Here is a 20233-nt window from a genome sequence, read left to right as displayed (position 1 = left end):
GAAGGCAGGGCCGGACTGGGACCAAAAATCGGCCCTGGCATTTAGAGCACACAGGCCCACCGGCTGTGGGGACACAGGCCCACCTGGCTTTGGGCCAGGATTGGCCCTATGGACCCCTGAAATGCACCAGGGGGATTTTGAGCGAGGTGCTCTCGCCATCAGCCTGGCCTACCTCACAGGGCTGTAGGGAGGAGGATAAAACTTGGGAGGGAGCCGAGGATATGAACGAAACGAATAAACAGAACCTCCCTGTGCAAGAGGAGTGTATCTTTTCTGCCGCAGCGCATCCTAAGGAGCAGGATAAGAAGGCAACTCGTATCTAAAGCGGGGTTGTGACATTCTCAGGGGACGGTGAAACAAAGACAGCATAGCCCAGCTCTGATGAGGAAATTTTCACTTAAAAAAAAAAAACTGGCCAAGAAAGTTGATCTTCCCGGGACCGGGTCAGGATCCCTCCAGTCGAGGCTGGGCTTGCCGACGAAACTTCAGCCCAGCCTCGTCAGAGGGGCTTTCCTGGGAGGCAGCATGGCCACCCCTGCCCGGGAGGAGAGGCTTTCTCGGCTTCCAGTTTCCGATCGGCCCTCCTCACCTCTTCCAGTCCCCCCTCCGCTCTTTTCCCCGTCCTCGCCCCCTTCCTCCTCCTCCTCCCCTCTCCGCCCCCCCGGCTTTCCCTCCTCGCCCGCCCGCCCGGGGAAGGCCGGCCGAGGCGCCCGCTCCCCCAGCGGCGCACCTCCCTTTGGAGAGGCCAAGGGCACCCGGCGAAGGCGACGCGCCCGGGCACTGTGCGCTCTCGGCCACCTGGGCGCCCGGGCAGCGGGCCAGGCAGGGCCGGGGCGGGCGGGCAGTGGGGGAGGATTTGAGGCGAGGCTGCCTCCTCCTCCTCCTGCCGCCGCTCCCGCTCCGCCCTCCGGCCCTCCTCAGCCCCGGCGCGCCAGGGCGAGGAAGCGAGCGAGCGGGGCGGGGCATGCGAAGGCCAGAACCTCCGGCCGGCCACCAGCACCATCCGCGGCCCGAGAGCAGCCGGCGGGCAGGCAGGGCTGGGAAGCCGCGGCATCTCGGCTGCCCGCGCTAGCCTCGAATAAAGCACACAGCCGCTGCTGCCGGCTCCGCGGGCGCGGGAGGGAGGCGGAGTGGCCGCGTCCCCATGGCCGCCGCCTCCGCCGCCCGGAGCCAGCCTTCGCCGCCGCGCTAGGAGCCGGGCCTCGCCGTTGCCCCCCCCTCGGGCGCGGGTGCGTTCTTGGGCCGGGTGGGGAGGTTGGGGGGGACGCCCCAGCTGGAGGGGCTGGAGGAGGAGGAAGGAGGAGGCAAGGCAAGGCAAGGCAAGGGGGCGGGGAGGGAAGGCTCCCTTTCGCTCTCTCTCTCTCTCGCTCTCTTTTGGGGAGGGGGGCTCAGCCTGGCCCTGCGCTGAGGCAAGAACCGGCCCTTCTGACCACCGGCCCTTCTGGCATTTGCCAGAATTGCCAGATGGCCAGTCCGGCCCTGGAAGAAGGCGGTCCTTTAGGTAACCAGGTCCTAAGCCGTTTAGGGCTTTATATGTCAAAGTAAGCACTTTGAATTGGGCCCGAGCAGCAACCGGCAGCCAGTGTACATTTTTCAGAACCAGTGTGATATGAATCTGTGCGGCAGCACCTCTTACCAGCCGTGCAGCCTGGTTCTGTGCCAGTTGCAGTCACTGGACCGTCTTCAAAGGCTGCCCCACGCATAACGCATTGCAGTAGTCTAGTCTGGTTGTTACCAGTGCATGTGTGACTGTTGCCAGGCTCTGCTCATCCAGGTCCCGGACCACCCAGTCCTACAAAGCAGAGGGAGACTGAGCCAGGCTCCCTTGGAAAAAGCTGCCAGCAGCCCAGCCACAGTCCCACTGTCTCTCACACAGTGACCTGTAGCAGGCAGATGGTCTTCAGCTCCCCTGAGCACAGGAATGCTGGTCCCGAATTATTCACATACTTCCTGATGTTTATTCATTAATATCAGAATGTCAACCTATTGCAGCAAAAATAACAAAGAATCTTGTAACACCTGACTAATACATAAAGACTTCCTGGATTGCAGTCAGTTCCAATTATTATGCCATAATAAACCAGTCTGCTACTAAGATACCTCAGGATGCCTCATTGGTTTTATATTAATACTATTATTTTCTCCTCATAACAGAACTTTGATAATACAATTAGGGACAGTATATATATGATGTCATCTACTAGTGCATGAACGAGATAACGGCAAAAAGAAGACATGCAGTTTTTACTATTAAAACCTTGTTGCTATTTGGAACTGTATAGATACATTCTCATTGACTATATTTGACTACATTGGCAAATGATAAGGGAAATGCTCCAGGATTGGTATGGTCAGATTCACATTATTTTCCATTGACTATACAATAGGGGGACATGGTGGCGCTGTGGGTTAAACTGCAGAAGCCTCTGTGCTGCAAGGTCAGAAGACCAGCGGTTGTAAGATCGAATCCACATGACGGAGTGAGCTTCCGTCGCTTGTCCCAACTCTTGCCAACCTAGCAGTTCGAAAGCATGTAAATGCAAATAGATAAATAGGTACCACCATGGTGGGAAGGTAACGGCATTCCGTGTCTAGTCGTGCTGGCCACGTGACCACAGAAACTGTGTTTGGACAAACGCTGGCTCTACGGCTTGGAGATAGGGATGAGCACTGTGCCCTAGAGTCGGCCACAACTGGACTAAATGTCAAGGGGAGCCTTTACCTATCTCGTGAGAAGAGAAGACTCCCTGGAAAAGATGCTGATGTTAGGAAAGTGTGAAGGCAGGAGGAGAAGAGGATGACAGAGGAGGAGATAGTTGGACGGTGTCATCGAAGCTACCAACATGAATTTGACCCAACTCTGGGAGGCAGTGGAAGACAGGAAGGCCTCGCATGCTCTGGTCCATGGGGTCATGAGTTGGACATGACTAAATGACTAAACAACAAAAAATACAATGGAAATCAGCCCTTGCAGGGCTGTTATTGGGGCTTCCATTGCTTTTTGTTGCAAATGCATTCACATTGGATCAGGTGGTATGATTGCTCAAGCTGATGTGGAGGGGTTTGTAGCCATTCTAATTTTAACCATTCTACCCTGCTGCAGGAACAGTGAGAGAGACAGGGCAGTGGGGAAAGTGGAATTCTCTCCTCCCCAAACTTGGTGCCTGGATCTGATTGTTTTATTCTTCTTTTTCCATTCTGTTCTCTTTCCTTCCTTTCAAAAGCTTGGTGACATTGCACTATAGCACCTGGGAGACCAAAGGCATTTTTTTTAAAAAGTGAGGACTCAGCAGAGAAGGAGAAGGAAAATATTGATCAGCTTGTCTGCAGCTTGTTAGGGTAGTTCTGGTGTAACCATGCCTCTTGTAGATCTGGACACCCACAGTGGAGCTACATTAACAAGCTGAAAATAAGGCTGTTTGCCAATTTTCTTCTCTTTCTCTCAGCTGACTCCTATGTAGTTGGCTAAAGCAAATTCCTGGGGAAACCCAACTTCCCAGGTGTGGCTTCACAGCAGATCTATTTCCATTTTCCCCACTTTGTTGTAACACAGTCAGATACACATGGTTTATTTATTTATTTGATTTGATTTGATTTGTATCCCACCCATCTGGTCTATACGACCACTCTAGGCTTATTCTGAGAAGAAAAGCTAGTGGCAGCAAAGAAGACAGAAATAAAAGTTTCAGGACAGATAAAATGGGAAATTTCTACTTTTGTGCTCATGTTTCTGAGGATTAACAATTTTGCCTATTCAGATCAACACATCTGACCATCTCTGTGTCTTTTACTTTCACTAACAAAGACAGCTGCTTTGGCAACTTCCATTTTATCCTCACATGCAAGCAGTGACTTCAAAAGTAACAAGCTCTGGGAATTGCAGGGCAGAGAACATAATAAGTTCATTTGCATGCACATTCCATTCTCCCCGTGCTTATTTGCAAGTGGTTGGTACTTACCAGGGAGCTCAAAACAAGCCACTGCTGATTTACAGTTCTTTCACAGAATATCTAGAATGCCACTTACCCTTCTCCAGACATGTATAAGCCAGGGATATGCCAGCACAAGTTTGAAATCTAATGGACTAATTGTGTTGCTCTTGTTTTTAAGAATGACCCCAGGAGAAGCTCTATCGATTTCCCATTAATTTATAAGTAGTCCCAACCAAGCAGATCTCATTTAGCATAAGCTGAGGACTTAATGGAACAGCAGAACAGACTAGTATTGGGATTCTCAAAGGAATGGGAGAATTATACAGCATTTATATGGCACCATCAGTCTATTTAGAGTTTTGAAGACTGGCATAAGGAAGAGGCAAGTCTACAGTCTGAATGTAGAGAAGTCTAGAGGATGAACCCTAGAAGTGGCTGCAAGCCAAGGACTAGTCAAAATGATTGGCTATAAGGCAAGAAATGTGCCATCCAGAAGCTGTTTAAAGAAGGTATTGTTAGTACATGGAAATGATGATGATGATGAAAAAGAAGAAGCTGTCAAGTCGATTCTGACTTATGGCAATCCTTTCCAACGTTCTCTAGGTAGAGAATACACAGAAGTGGTTTAACATTTGTTTCTTCTGGTGGCACCCTGGGATTGTGCAGCTTGCCCAAGGCCACATAGGATGGGTCTACTCACAGAAAGGATAGAGAAGGATTGAACTTTCAACCTCTGGCTCCTCAGCCAGATATCTAGACCAATGAATTATCTAGCCAGCAGAAAGTGTGTGGGGGGGGGAGAAGAATCTTTTAAGAAAGCTTGAGAGACGGAGAACTCAAGATGGTAAAAGTCAAGATGTCATACACATAAGGCTATGTACAGGATGAAGGGGAGTGTGGTCTGCATCACCCCTCTTGAAGCCAAAAGTTACCTCCACATTTTGGCAAATGAGAGCCAACTTCTCTGGCAAGTGCCCTGTTCAGTAAACATGGAGCAGAAGGAGCATTGTATAAGTGTTTTCCCCTCTTCATCAGGCTCCTTGTGAAGTCTCATATTAGATGAAAGCTCAGTCATGCAACTGGTCATATAGCAAAGTGGGAAGCCTCCGAGAGCAGAAAGAATGCTCACGTAATTGCCCGTCAGCTCTTTGTATCTTGAATATGACATTGGCCATCATGCTTTGATCTCATTTGAATTAAATGCTGACTAGCTGCAGATTCTTCTGCTGTTTACTTTGTGCAGGACATGGACATTTCAGAAGACTACTACGGTAAATGCAGAACTCATGCATATTATTTGAATTTTAATTTCTCTCTCCAACTGTTTCTCATTTTGCCTCCATCACTCAACTTGTTTTTCTGTTTATTTTAGAATATTAAAAGATGGCTGAACCTAAAAAAAATGCAGTACAAACACATTTGCCAATGTCATGGCAATAGATTAAAAAAAATCATTCTATAATAACAAATAAGTCTGACTTCTAACAGGAAGATGGTGTTGATTCCTCTCTTTTCCCTCACCACTCTCTACTTCCTCCTCTATGAGGCCCCATTTTTGTGAAAGCCCGTTTCTTAAAATAATAGTCTGTGTTACCATTTTACCAGTAATCTCTCTTTGAGATTGCGGGCTGCTTGTTTTTGCACTGACTCCAATTTTGCTTTTGATACGTTTTTCCTTCTTTTTCTGTGATTGCCCCATCTCGTTGCTATGGGAATTTAGGTGGAAGACAGAAAAAGCGGATGTCTTCCAGAGTCACTGAAAAAAAAGCAAAACCCAAGCCTGTCCCATGAGTTACAGCTATGGCCCAAGAAAGTTAAAGAAAATAGTCAAAACAGTTTCATAGTTAAGTCTCTGAGCCAGCAAATCTTCCTTTTCTCTCTTTCTCCCCTAAACCTCCTGTCTTGATCCCCTCCTCTTTTGTATGATTTGATAGGGTTTCTAAAACTACATGAGGCATTGCCTGGCTATTCTTTTTCTTTTTTGCACACAAACATTAAATTTTAGAGGTGAATATTACATTGCAGCAGCCTTTCTCAACCTGGTGTCTTCCAGCAGAACTTGCAAAGTTACATTTAAGAAGAAGGAATACAGTATAGTAGGACCATAGTATCTTGCATATGGTTCCAAGCCTCCACCGCAACAGATGCCGTAAAGCAGGGGTGTCCAACCTTTCACCTTCCCTGGGCCACATTAGAAGATGAAAATTTGGTTTGGGCTGCATGGGGGGGCAGCCCTTGCCATCCTCCGCAGCCCCGCTCCAAGCGCGCTTACCGGCAGCTGCGCTCTCAGACAGCAGAGGCTGCCAGCTTCAACTCCGGTGGCTTTATGGGGTCGGGAGGGGGTCCACCTATTGACAGGGATAGCGCAATGCAGTCACACAGCCACCTCTCCCCTCACCTCCCGCTCCTTCCTTCCTTCCCTCTCCCCCCCCCCCCCATTGTGACTTGCCCCAGCCGCATTCCGGCTGCAAGTGCTGGCTGTATAACTTTAAACTTTGGAATTTCTTTAAAAATACAAAATTGCACTGGGCTGCATTATGAGCTGACCTCATAAGGAGGTGGCTGCAGGTTGGACAAGCCTGCCGTAAAGCCTATCTATAGCATAGTCTCTGATGCCCTCTAGTAGCAAGTTCTGGTAATACATCTAGGAAATGTATTTCTGGGTTTTTTAATTTACAGTGGATGCTCTACTTATGAAATTAATCCATATTGGAACAGTGGCTGCAGGTCGAAAAGTCTGTAGGTCGAGTCTCCATTGACCTACAATGCATTGAAAACCGATTAATCCCGTAACCGGGCATTTTTGTTCCATTTTGGTTTTTTTCTGGTCTGTAGGTCAATTCTCCGGCTGCAAGTCGAACCTAAATTCTGTGGCCAGAGAAGTCTGTAACTCAAAAAGTCTGTAAGTCGAGCCGTCTGTAAGTCGAGGGTACACTGTAATGTTTTCTGGCAGCAGAAAAGTGAAACCGTGGGTACTGATCCCGTGGATAGGGCAGTTCTACTGTAACATGCTGAAGGCATCCATACCAAAGCAGCAAGTGTTGTTTTGCATCCTGTTTCTAATAGTTAATGCCAATTTAAGAAGGAGAAATCATTTTAATAATGTATTCACGAAGGCTTTCACGGCCAGGATCTAATGGTTGTTGTGGGTTTTCCGGGCTCTTTGGCCATGTTCTGAAGGTTGTTCTTCCTGACGTTTCGCCAGTCTCTGTGCCTGGCATCTTCAGAGGACAGCACTTATGAATACTCCACTCCCAAGCCAACTACCCCAGATCAAAGAGTGCTGTCCTCTGAAGATGCCAGCCACAGAGACTGGCGAAACGTCAGGAAGAACAACCTTCAGAACACGGCCAAAGAGCCTGAAAAACCCACAACAACCATTTAAATAATCTTTGCTTAGAAGTACCGTATGCTTGCTTAACTTCTAGTAAGCATGCTCAGGATGCATAGTTTTACAATTCTGACATTTTGGACCAGAGCCTGTAAAAGTTATTTTCTGAGAACTAAAACTTACAGGATCTCCTGCCCAGTGGCCATACTGGCTGGATGTATTTCAGGAGTTGTAGTCCTCTTTCAAGCTTTCCTTTAGATCCATACCGCAGAGCATTCTTCCAGATGAAAGGATGAATTAAAATTCTCCTGAATGGTAATTGGGCAATGTCAAAAACAAAACAAAACCCCAAACCCCAAACTATGATGAATGGGGAAGCACCTGTTCCAGATGTTTTCCACATTGAGTGGAAACCCTACCCATGAAAAAGTTGGGAAGCTCCTGATTTCCAGGGTGTCCTTGGCTGTTCTGAAGCCCTAATTAGGATTCCTGCATGATTGGTGAGAATACAAAAGGTGATTCTTGATTCAGTGCTCAAAATCTCTGGTTATATTTTCAATTAAAAGAAAGGAGGTGGCAGCATAATATGTTGGTTAATTTAATGGCTGTAACCCAACCCCAGTAAGATCCAGAGGCAGTTTTCAAATTAAAATATTTTAAAAAATGTTACAATGTACTTTTTGGACCTAACTAATGTAAAATAAAACAATATCAAATGAGACGACTAAAGAATACAAAACAATCAAAGGCACAGAGAAGGCCTCTGATTCAAATCTTTCAAAAAACCCTCTGATTTATGAATGTATCTATAATTCAAAATGATAGGAAATGGCCTGACATTGCTCTGCCATATCATGCCTGTATTGCCACCAAGTATGCTGATAACACTAATGTCACCATTTAAGATGGTCTACGTTAGTAGTTCCCAGCCTTGGGTAATCCAGATGTTTTTGGATTGCAATTCCCAGAAGCTTTCACCACCAGTTGTGCTACTGCAGAACCCCTGACCAGCACAGCTGGTGGTGAAGGCTTCTGAGAATTTTCTCCTGCTTGGTGTCTCTTTGTGAGTAGTAGTGAACACAAGAGGGTATCCTGGTCAGAGGTGGAACACCCCAATAAGAAAGAGGAGCTTTATGTACCCATGGAAAAGGGCAGGATTCAGTAATGAAAGGGAGGAGGCCAACAAAACAAAAGCAAAAACAAAACAAAACAAAAAACCCCAAACCCCCTCTGATCCCTATTTAATTAGCAAGAGTCTTGTGGCACAGTGTTTAAACTGCAGTGCTGCAATGAAGACTCTGCTCATGACCTGAGTTTGATCTTGGACTCAGGTAGCCAGCTTGATTTTGATTCAGCCTTCCATCCTTCTGAGGTTGGTAAACTGAGTACCCAGCTCACCGGGGGGAGCACAATGTGTACCCTGCATAATTAAATTGTAAACTGCCAGATAGAACTTTAAGCATTATGGGGTGGTATATAAGCAGCCTGCTTTGCTTTGCTAATTGCATGTATCTTACCCTATATGATATACAATATATGATATTACTGCATCATAAATAAAAATAAAACAATCCAGACCACAACTGTGGCAGAGGAAGAAACAAGGACAGAAACTGGAAGGAGAGGGCAGAGTGAATAATTTAAAAGAGGTAAGCTAAGCTACAGGTCACAGGTTCCATTATATATAAAAAACACTTAATTGAAGCGAATTACTATACTTTTAAAAAACCTTCTGCAAAATATTTTTCCATTTTAGTGGTAGGCAACTTTGAGGCTGAGAGGTTCTTTGCCCAAGACAGTCAAGTCCATGAGTTGCTAGGAAGCCATGAAATGTGTGAAACCAAAAGCAGAGCTGTTCATTGAGTAAAATAAACTAAATAAGAGGCTAATGGTCAAGAATGTATGAAATCAAGATCTGGGGGTTATTGCCACTCCTCAAATCAGCTCTCACTTCTACCCTGCTGATCTTTGGCAGAGTAAAAAAAAAAAAGAGAGAGAGAGAGAGAGAGAAGAGAATTTTTGCTTTTATATCAAAAAACTTCATATGCACTTCCATATCAAAACATGTACCAACCAACTCTTCTAGGAGGCTTCTGGAACCATGTATTGTTTCTATAACAACACGTGCCATTCCCACATCCTTCTGTTTTAATAGGCATGTGACATGTTTCAAGGCAAAACAGGGCTTTTTGTTGTTGCTGCCATTGTTCCATACCACCAAGTTTAAATTATGTAATGGTGGCAGTTATGATATAGACTTCGGTTCTCTGAAAAAACAGATTGGGGGTGGTTGAAGACTGTATGGTGCATTCCCCTCTCCTATTCCCCATGACACAAGATCAGGAAAGAAAGCATATTCATACTTCCAACCCTTCTATCTTTCTTTCATCCTAGCAATTAATGGTCTGAGTAGGGATCATCTCTTGCTCCAGTGGGGTAGGGGCACAAATTTTCCTTAGTCCACAAGGCTCCCATGCTCTCTTAGATACAAATATACTGCATACCAAGTTGGAAAAGTAGTGGGGTCTTACCTGTGGGTGACCAGTTTTCCGTCTGCCAGAGTGCACACTCCCCCCTCCCCATCAGACCTCCCTGCATCTTCTCTGTTCTTCCATTCAGTCTTGCTTCTGCCTGCAGCCCGGACAGTTCTGACACCCATCTTGCCCGTACGATCACTGCTCATTGATATGACAAGATAGGCACACTTGTAATGTCCATGGCAAATACTGAACATTTCAAACAGGAAATAAAAGAATAATGCTTTTTCATGCCTCTTATACTGCGAAAGTTTCAGAGAGACACAGGATGTCAATTTGAGGAACTGGATGGCAATGTAATGGTTTGTTTGTGCTCAGAAATCACTTTGTAACAGAGCATGTAGGGAAGACTGTGTCGCTACAGTAATGATAAATCAAAATGCCTTAGGAAGAGGAAATTATAATGTACAGTGCAATCCCATGCATGTTTATGTAGAAGAAAGTCATCCCTTATTTGGCGGGCTTACTCCCAGGGAAGCAAACATGAGCCTCAGCATACCTTAAATATCAGTTCTAAAGGAAATCAACCCTGAGTGCTCACTGGAAGGACAGATCCTGAAGCTGAAGCTCCAGTACTTTGGCCATCTCATGAGAAGAAAAGAGTCCTTGGAAAAAAACCCTGATGTTAGGAAGGTGTGACGGCAAGAGGAGAAGGGGACGACCGAGGATGAGATGGCTGGACAGTGCCTGCGAAGCAACTAACATGAACCTGACACAACTCCGGGAGGCAGTAGAAGACAGGAGGGCCTGGCGTGCTCTGGTCCATGGGGTCACGAAGAGTTGGACATGACTAAACGACTAAACACATACCTTAAATATCTCCCTGAATTTCCTGTATTGGTGCCTTCTATAGACGTCTATCACTATGTGTCATGTACATGAGTAAATTTTTGTTAGGATTATGTAGTATTTATGCTCACACAAAACAAGAGCCCAATGTTGGGCTTCTGATTATTGCGAAGGGATAATCGTTCTGATGTCAAGATCAAAAAAACTGGTCCCATCACCTCCTGGAAAATAGAAGGGGAAGATATGGAGGCAGTGACATAATTTACTTTCTTGGGCTCCATGATCACTGCAGATGGTGACAGCAGCCATGAAATTAAAAGACGAATGCTTCTTGGGAGGAAAGCGATGACAAACTTAGACAACATCTTAAAAGCAGAGACATCACCTTGCCGACAAAAGTCCGCATAGTCAAAGCTATGTTTTTTCCAGGAGTGATGTATGGAAGTTAGAGCTGGACCATAAAGAAGGCTGACCACCAAAGAATTTATGCTATTGAATTGTGGCACTGGAGGAGACTCTTGAGAATCCCCTGGACTGCAAGGAGAACAAACCTATCAATTCTAAATGAAATCAAACCTGAGTGCTCACTGGAAGGACAGATTCTGAAGCTGAGGCTCCAATACTTTGGTCATCTCATGAGAAGAGAAGACTCCTTGTAAAAGACTTTGATGTTAGGAAAGTCTGAAGGCATTAGGAGAAGGGGACGACAGAGCATGAGATGGATAGACAGTATCATCGAAGCTACCAACATGAATTTGACCAAACTCCAGGAGGCAGTGGAAGATAGGAGGGCATTCCATGGTCTGGTCCATGGGGTCATGAAGAGTAGGACACGAGTTAACGACTAAACAACAACAACAAAAATCATTCTGAAGACTAGCAAAAAGAGGAATAACCTTGGTATTTATTAGCTTCAAAGAAATTCATTTATGGATAGTGAAGTGGGATAAAAGTTTCACCTCGAAACTGGCTTCTATGCATGCAGTTCTGTGGATTGCCATTTCTCTAACTGAGAGAAGGAAGAAGAAGAAAGTGAGCAGAGAGAGCAGAGGATGCTCTGAGGGCCAAGACAGGCAGTGCAATTAGCACGTCTTGAGCATTGCAGTCCAATCATAGATCTCAAAAAGACAAGATGAAAAAACACACTCAGGCTATCTAGTTTTTGAATCTCTCCCCATGATTCAGATCACTTGCTGTACATGAGTTGGTGTTCTTTTCTAACAAATTTAAACTGGTTTAATAGCAATGCTGAGAGAAAGGCAGCATATAACACACACACACAAAACCAAAAATATGAATAAATGAATAACCTTTCATTGGACAAACTCTGAGGGCTGTTCTGTGAGGTGGGTAGGGATCATAAAAACACATTCACCTCCTTTACCAAACTCCAATTCTGAGGGGTTTTTTGGACATAGCTAGAACTGTTAGCCAAAAGCTGATATAATTTTGTAGTGTTAATATGCCCTATGTCTTCAGCACAGAGGTATAATACTGCATCTTAGATAGTTCCTGTCTACTGCTTGACAGAAAAAAGCGAAACAGCTTTTACCAGAAGGTCTCTGACAGATACAGTGAACTATTGAAAGGATAAGTGTATGTATATAAAACTTCAATTTTTGCAAGATTGCAGTCATTTACTATATTTTAAAGAGATATTTTAATAAACCTTGAGGGTGGGGGTTTAACTAAATCACAGATTAACTCTTAGCAGATATATCTCTAGAAAAAGTGTTTATATAATTTCCTTTCACCTGTCATGTTAAGCAGATATCATGTCCTTCTTTTAAGACTTCATGACTTAGAACAAAGGATATTTCTCCCTTTGATGATGGCATTGATTTAGAAATATTGTTTAAAGCTGTTGAGAGATAAAGCCACAGCAACATTATTACAAGATTATTTGCAAGAAGAATTGTGAAGTGTTAACTTGAAAAATATTAATAAGGGAAGCATTTATTGCTTTGACTTCAGTTAATTCCTGAGGGAGAGAAATAACCTACATACTTTACAGACAAATGAAATCATGTAATTTAAACAAATCAAATGGTACATTTCAATTGCTTCAGTCTTCTCCCCCACACTGAGTATGTTGTATATTGGCCAAGCCAATGAACTAGACATTCTGATAATGTTGTTGGCATGTCAAAGAAAAGGAAAGAGAAAAGTATTTGTCTACAGGGGAAATCTAAGACTGTGCGAGACAGGTCTGATTCTAAATGTGTTTGAGCAATCGCTCAGCTGTTCAACTGAAAACCTTGGGGAATGGTTGGTGTGAGTGCACAGAGCACTTCAGGCTGCTGAAGCAAAATTGTATCATCTGTTCTCACTATCTGCAATAATCCTTCCTGATCACTAAAGCTATCAAAGCAGTCCTTGGATGAAACGAGTCTATTGCCAATTGCCAGTGCTGCAGAGGGCATTGAGAGGAAAGTGTAAAAGATGCCTTCAATTGACTGCCCACTGAAGGCCGAGCTGTGAGCGTGTTTAACCCATCTGCCTCCTCTTCTCCAAAGAGCCCTAGAAATGGTAGATCGGTCTGGGAGGAGGCCACCACATTTAAGGAAACCATTCATTGTTAAACAGGTTTGATTTTCACTTCACTGTGCTTCATTATGGTTGATTAGGCCTGGGGCAGAGTCACATATCATAGGCTGAGGAGTGCACAACACCTAATGTTACAAACTGTTACTTTAGCTGCAAAGATGCATTTCCGTCACTTTAGCTGTAAAGATGCATTTCCTGTCACTTGCAATTTTGGACTGAGAAACTGTTCCTAATGGGACCAGAGAAATTAACTCTGCTTTCTTTTCTTAGATGTTTTCTTCCCCTCATTGGGAAACAGCCTCTTGTTTATTTAATTATTTATACATACTTGCTGTATTAGCATATTACTGTTTTCAGACTAATAAGCAAACATAGGCTGTGTACTGGAGTGAGGAACCTGTGCTCCTCCAGTAGACTGCAACTCTCATCATCCCCAATCATTAACCATGCTGGTGGGGGCAGGTGGGAATTGAAGTCCAATATCTAGGGGGCAATTGGTTCAGCACCCTCGTCCTACCCGGACTGAGGAACTGCCATTAGAACTTGAGAGTATTCATTCCTGTCTTGAAATGCATTTGCAGGTATTCTTTCTCCACAGTGGCTCCGAAGGGACTCAAATAACAAGCCGCTGTAGAAAACTTAAAATGCCAAACACACTCCAGTCCCAGCTGCAAGAATGTGGATAAATACCAAATAGCTGTTGAGATTTCAAGAAAGTTCATACAGAAACTTAATTTATTTATGAATTGTACAGTATTCAACCTTATATCCTTACCCAAGGTCATTCAATGAACTTAATAGTGGAATGCAGTGGAACAGAGATATGAGTCCAGGCGTTCTAGTCTATTCAGCAATGTATCCATTACACTGGCCTGAGAGGAAGGTAGTTGTGTGATCTGCAGTAAATGGCAAAGGATTCAGACTTCCAGTTATTGAATAAAAGCCAACATTAAAAGGCCACACACTCAATTATTCTTCTATAACCCTCTGTTTTTACTTGCATATGTAGATTTCCCCAAACTATTGTTTTTATTTTTTTATTTGCAAAATAAATTCCTCACAGAACAGAGTCCGCTCAGGTACAGCACAAATTAAAAATATAATTACAATGGCTACTATCCTGTTCAGTGTCTACACATGCAGAACTTCAAGTGAAAAAGCTGTCATGGCAATATAATGAGGTGTGGGTTGTATGCCAAAACCTTTTCAGATTGCTATGTCAACTTTCACAATTTGAGCCTCATACATGTGAACATAAGGGAAAAAGAACACATCTTGAAAGTCCAAATAAACACTTACCAGCGTTGTGTATACCCTAGAAGAAGAAAGAGTAAGAAGAAGAAGAAAGAGTAAAATATTCTGGTACTTTCAGGACTGGTGGATTTATTACAGTGTGCACATTCAGCATTTTTCAAACACAATGAGTGTGAATACGATGCCCTCTGTATTTATACATACTGTATACTCATGGGGTAGAAGTCATGACTAAGTATGTATAAAAATAGAGGACATTGTATTTTTACTCCTTGTGCCCAAAGTGGGTTTTGATTCATGAAACCTCACACTGAAACAAATCTGTTAGTCTAGTTTAGACAAGCTGGTCTACAGTATCATTATATTTTGCCTCTCCTTTTCTTTTTTCTTTTTCTCCTCTAATTTTCACCAACATACTGAGACAGACTTACATGGCTGATTCTCTGGAATTCTTGAATTCATTGCTTTGGCTTTTTAAAAAGATGTATATTTGAGGGAAGCATCAAACGTCCCACCGTGTGCACACATTTCTTTGTCCTACTGTCACTTCTTGTCGAACAGGTTTGCAGAAGAAAACGAACACCCCATAAATCTATTTATTAGGTTAATGCTGAAAAGATATGCCACTGCTCTTTCAATCAATGATCACCTTTGTGAAAAATTACTGACAATTTCACCATGCTGTTTAGGCTTCCCTTTGTACAGTATAATCAGATGGATACTCTCTTCAAGATATGTTCCACAATATTGAGTGGGATTTATTCTTTAGTAACCTTCTTTAAGTTTTAGGTTATGCTGGATTTTAAACACATGTGTACTAGAAGTGTTCTCTAACAGATGCTATCATTCTTCCTTTGCTGCTCTCAGCTTTATGTTTATTTTACATTGTAAAAATCTAAACAGAATGTAACTTTTAAAAAATGTCCGTATTATAATCCTATTTTAGATGCAATCCAATATGCACTTACCCAGGAATGAGTCTTGCTGAGTGTAATAAGGCTGAGATCTTAGTCAGGCATAGGATTGTACGGAACGTGTGTTAAATTCTAATTCTTAGTGTGCTCTATTGAAGGAACAAAAGATAGAATTGATTTAAATCAATGTACAGTATGTGTTTCATATTGTAAATTATCCTGGTATGCACACGTGTGTACATGTGCACATCATACAATGGGATCTGCAGTGACTTCTCAAGAGCAAAGGAAAATCTCTGAGGTGATTCTTTCTTATTCCTTGTCATGAATAAGATGAAAAAGGCAAATGACATGATCTGCTAAAATTCCCAGTTAGTCAAGAGAAAGGAGAGTTTTGTTGCAAAATCTCATTATGTGCTTTCTCTACCCCCCCCTTCCCTTTCCCACTGCAGAATATTCAACAGGGCAGATTTTTTTCTTTTTTTGCATAAACGATGTGCTGAATTTATTAGATACATTTCAGGGGGCCGCAGGGGATTTCCCATTTGGAATCACAATTTAAATGCGGAGATGGATGCCGAGAATGGGGCTGCTCCTGAACACATGCTCCTGTTTGGAAGAGTTAATATCCTCTGGGGCTGTGCTTTGGGATCTGGTTGAGATTCTGCATAGTTTTGGGCGGGTGAGGGGGGCCTTCGCTGGGGAAAGAGAAATGGTTGGTTCTAGGAAGGGAAACCTGCCCCGAAGAAAATTAATCTGTTTTGCTCCAGCTTTTTTTGAAGAGATATTTAATCAAAAAGACTTCCCCTTCTCCTGTTTTTTTTTTTAAATAAAGAAGATATTTTGTATTCCAGCCCGCAGGATGTTAAACAAAACACCTTCTTTTTGCTGCATTAATTCCAAACTGTGCATGTTAACAAAGACTTCCTTTTTTATTTGAACTGACACATCTCATTTTAAGTACAGTTGGCATCAGAGATATTACCTACATATACAGTATGCTAAATATCTCTGTGCGTCTAAATAAAATCCAATCCCCTTGCTTCAATTGTCATGCAATGATTAGACAAATGTTTGGGATTCTGAGTGTCTGCTGCAAAATCATGGGATACTGTGCCTGTGAATTGCAAGGCAGCTTCTCTGGATTTTGTTTGCTTATGGAACTGTAGGAGCAAGAATCCCTTCTTTGTGTGCAATGGTTTGGGTAGTCCCATAAACATGCTGGTGAGTCACAAACAAATGCAAAGACAAGAAGACTATTTTGTAGCTGCGATATGGAAGAACGGAGTAACATACTTGCTGCGTCTCCAAGTGTCCTGTGTTCTGTTGGGTTTCTTCCATAGCCAGCTTATGAGCTGCGAAGTAGTTGCCACGAATTTGGGGGTGAAGCATCTTCCCACTTGTTCCACAAGTCACTAGTGGTTCTTTCCATGAGAAATGATTGTCTTCAAAAGAAAACAAACAGCCTCAGATATTTTTGCAGGGGACTATTTAGAAAGCTTCCCTTGCCTCTTTACTGTTCACACAGCCTGTTTTGAGAACAGGATGTCACAATTAGTGAAGGATATGAAATATATTTGGTTCGCACATTAATGGAAGCTTGCCAGTCTCTTACTTTTGAACCAGTACACAAACTGAAATGCAGTTATCATTTGAAATGCACTCTTCTCCAAATTTAATAATGGTTTATCTAAGCCATAAGCCATAAAAAAACCAGATATGTTAGTGAAAGTGCACACAAATGGACACATTCCTAAAATTAACAATACATTCTGTGCAGAAAAATTGCTTGCAAAACGTATATGTAGAATAAAATTGCATATGAATTTGTTTGGTGAGGACACGAGAGACAGCCATCTCAGTGGCTTTGGAATGCAAAAAAAGCAACGCAAAAGCAAAATGTGCAGTTACATACTGCCCCATAGTACTTAAAGCTCTCTCTGGATAGTTTACGATTTAAGAGCCCCTTTGAGAAGACTCCCATTCTCAACAACCCCCCTTTCTCATTACTCACGAGGATACCTTCCCCAGAGTCAAATATTTATCTTGGTGGCCCTGAGTGAGTCCTTGCCTTCACATCTTGTTGCTTTCATGGACGGGGGGAGGGGTAGTGGGCTAGCCTCCTGATTCGTGTCTTTGGCCAAACCACCTTCATCCAGAGGCGCAGTGTCTTGTATAGCTGAGGATCCTGGGACTGCAAAGGGCGTCACCTCTTCGCATTTCCATACTCAGGGGCAGGGCTCTACTTCCTCCTTGGTAGATTGAATCTACCAGCAAAGGCATGATATAATTACGTCTTGCACTGAGCAATGACTTGAACTAGATCGCCTCCATGGTCCCTTCCCTCTCCAAAAAGCCCTGCGTAGTCTCACAACATACTTTCAAGCTCCAATCAAAGTACTTGTCTTAGTCCTTAAAGCCCTGCATGACTGAGTTAAATTAGTAAAAGTGTTATAGCTAGCCTGAGAGATGGTGTCTGGTTCAAAATCATTTAATTAAGTTTGCAGCAGAATATAGATTTTAATATAAGTCTCCCCAGTCCTAATCTGATATTTAACCACTACATCAAATTGACTTTCTAAATAGCCATGTTCCCTTTGTGGATTAAAGAGCATGCAATAAAGAGGAGCAATGTTTTTCTCTAGTATTATCCTGGGTCCTCTATGTATCTTCTCAAAAAACGCTGATGTGTTTTCCCCCAACTTTAATGAAAATAAATCATGGTTACCAGTTTATCTGTGAAGATTCTCAGTCATCCAGGTGAGGTTATCTGGAAGCTGAGTCATGGCAGCTGGACTTCTTCCTTATTAGTCTGACATGTTTCACTACTCATCCAAGTAGCTTCTTCAGTCTGAGGAGAATTGGTAGGTGCGGCGTCCACCCTTGTGCCCCTTTTGCTTGACCTTCAAGACTCAGAGTACACGAAGGCAAACACTCTCCTCTTTAACACTGCTGCCACCAGGTGATCCCTAAATCACCATTACCTCAGAAAGATTCATGTCCACTCTTCAAGTTCTTTTAAATAAAACTTTGGTTTATTGATTACAGAGATTGATCCATAAATATCTTCAGTAACTAGTCACACCACAGAATTTTCCAAACTACCCACTCTATTACTTTCTCTGACTTTTCTCTACTGCCTTTGACCTTGACTTACATTTCTCTTACTGACTCGCTGACTGACTCAGGCTCCGCCTCTTATAGCATCTCTCTCGGCTCCACCTCTCAGCAACATGAATATGTATGAACCATTATTTTACATAACACACATGAACCATTACATAATATAACACGAACCACAGACCTAGTAAATAGAGAATGCTACAGTAGGAGACCCCTGATAGAGCCTCCACGATGGTTTAACTTCCCCCAGGTCTGAATAGGCTCATTAGAAGGACTGGGGGTGAGTGAAAATTCCACTTCTGCAGTCCTTCTCCACTGATCCTCATGGGTCATTAACAGTCATTAACAGTGGTATTTCTGGTTTGTGTGGTCTTAATCTTCCTAGGGACAGATGAAAGGGCAGCATGATAAATAAGAGACAGATTGTATCTAAGGCCTCCACCTCTGTTGAGTGAGGGATTTTCTATATGCACATGTATGGCCTCTCTAACCCCTCTCTCAAACTACCTATCTTCTCTGTCCAAAATGAGTACATCTTGGGCATCACATGAGTGCCCTTTGTCTTTCAAATGAAGGAACATTGCTGATTCTGGTCCTGAGCCATTGCCCCTCCTGTTTTGGGCCGTTCTCCTCTTTAGTGGCTGCTTGGTTTCTCCAGTGCAGAGATTCAAACACTCCTCTTTGCATTGGACCACTTACACTCTATTGCTCCTGTTGTATTTTGGTGTCTGGTCTTTTGGATGGACGAGTCTCTGCCTTAGAGTGTTTGTGGGTTTGAAGTGCATGAATATGTGGTGTTTACCAAAAATCCTAAGCTCAAAAAGATTACTCAATTTCCAGACATGCTTACCAATTCATTGATGTTCTTTTTAATGAATCAAAATCTTTCAGTTTACTGTAAATATTTTTCTTACCGAACATGCTAAATTTCACTGTGATTCATCCCTGGGAAGGCATGAGAATGATGTGCTTACAGGATTCACTTGGGAGGTCTGCCTTCCATCACCTTAACCTACTGGTGGAAACCACTGGGATTTATTTGCATTGGCCATGCCAATTCTCTCTTACATGCTGTTCTGTGCTGTCAAGTCAGAACTATACTGACCCTAAAGGAGTTTTCAAGGTAGTGATGTATTTAAGGAATGGTTTTACCAGTTCCCACCACCACCATCAGTGATTTTTCATGGCAGAGCTGGGGAATCAAACTTAGGTCTGTTAAGTTCTATCTATCCACTACACCACACTGGGTAATTCTCTATTATTGTTTTATCTTATTACTATCTTATCAAGTGTTTTTCTCCCCTCTCTCATGTCCGTTAAAGGACATAATATATGTCATGAAGCCTTTTATTTTATGTTTAGTTTGGAAGTTGGACTTGATCTTTAGCACAATCTTTTTCTATGTTATAAACATTTTCTTCATTGTTATAAACATTTTCCAGGTGTTCTTTTTGAGCACAGATGGGCCCACAGCTGACAGGCTGTTTGTAAGTTCTCAGCTATATTTCTTTACTCCAAGTACTCCCTGGAAGCTGTGTGTAAGTGTCCCCGGTTGCTCCCTCCATGAGACGGACAGATATATGCAGACAGATGTTTTATTAACTTGGGGGGGGAAGGTACATCCAAACGTTGTAATCTAATTGGGATTCCTACACTATCCCTTCAGTTGGGATCCTAGCCTTCTTTACCTGCAAACTGCTGGAGAGAACTGAAGCCTTGTTCCCCCAAGAGCTGGAGGACTCCTAGCAGGTGGGTGAGGCAGGGCATCCCGTGGCATGGGCGGTGGATTGCTAAGGTGAACCTCCC

General features: G+C 43.3%; 1 long non-coding RNA gene across 1 annotated transcript; it reads right to left on the bottom strand.

Annotated features, from left to right (window-relative positions):
- Positions 1-7635: 7635 nt before the first annotated feature.
- On the bottom strand, positions 7636-17153 carry LOC144586389 (uncharacterized). The gene is made up of 3 exons (XR_013541182.1): positions 16601-17153; positions 15359-15453; positions 7636-14032 (listed from the first exon to the last, which is right to left on the bottom strand). It is a non-coding gene; the product is annotated as an uncharacterized LOC144586389 (long non-coding RNA).
- Between the last annotated feature and the right edge of the window lie 3080 nt (positions 17154-20233).

Source organism: Pogona vitticeps, chromosome 2, assembly GCF_051106095.1.
Source record: "Pogona vitticeps strain Pit_001003342236 chromosome 2, PviZW2.1, whole genome shotgun sequence".
NCBI classification, from domain to species: domain Eukaryota; kingdom Metazoa; phylum Chordata; class Lepidosauria; order Squamata; family Agamidae; genus Pogona; species Pogona vitticeps.
The sequence above is the reverse complement of the archived record's forward strand: the minus strand, read 5'-3'. Positions and strand labels throughout refer to the sequence as shown.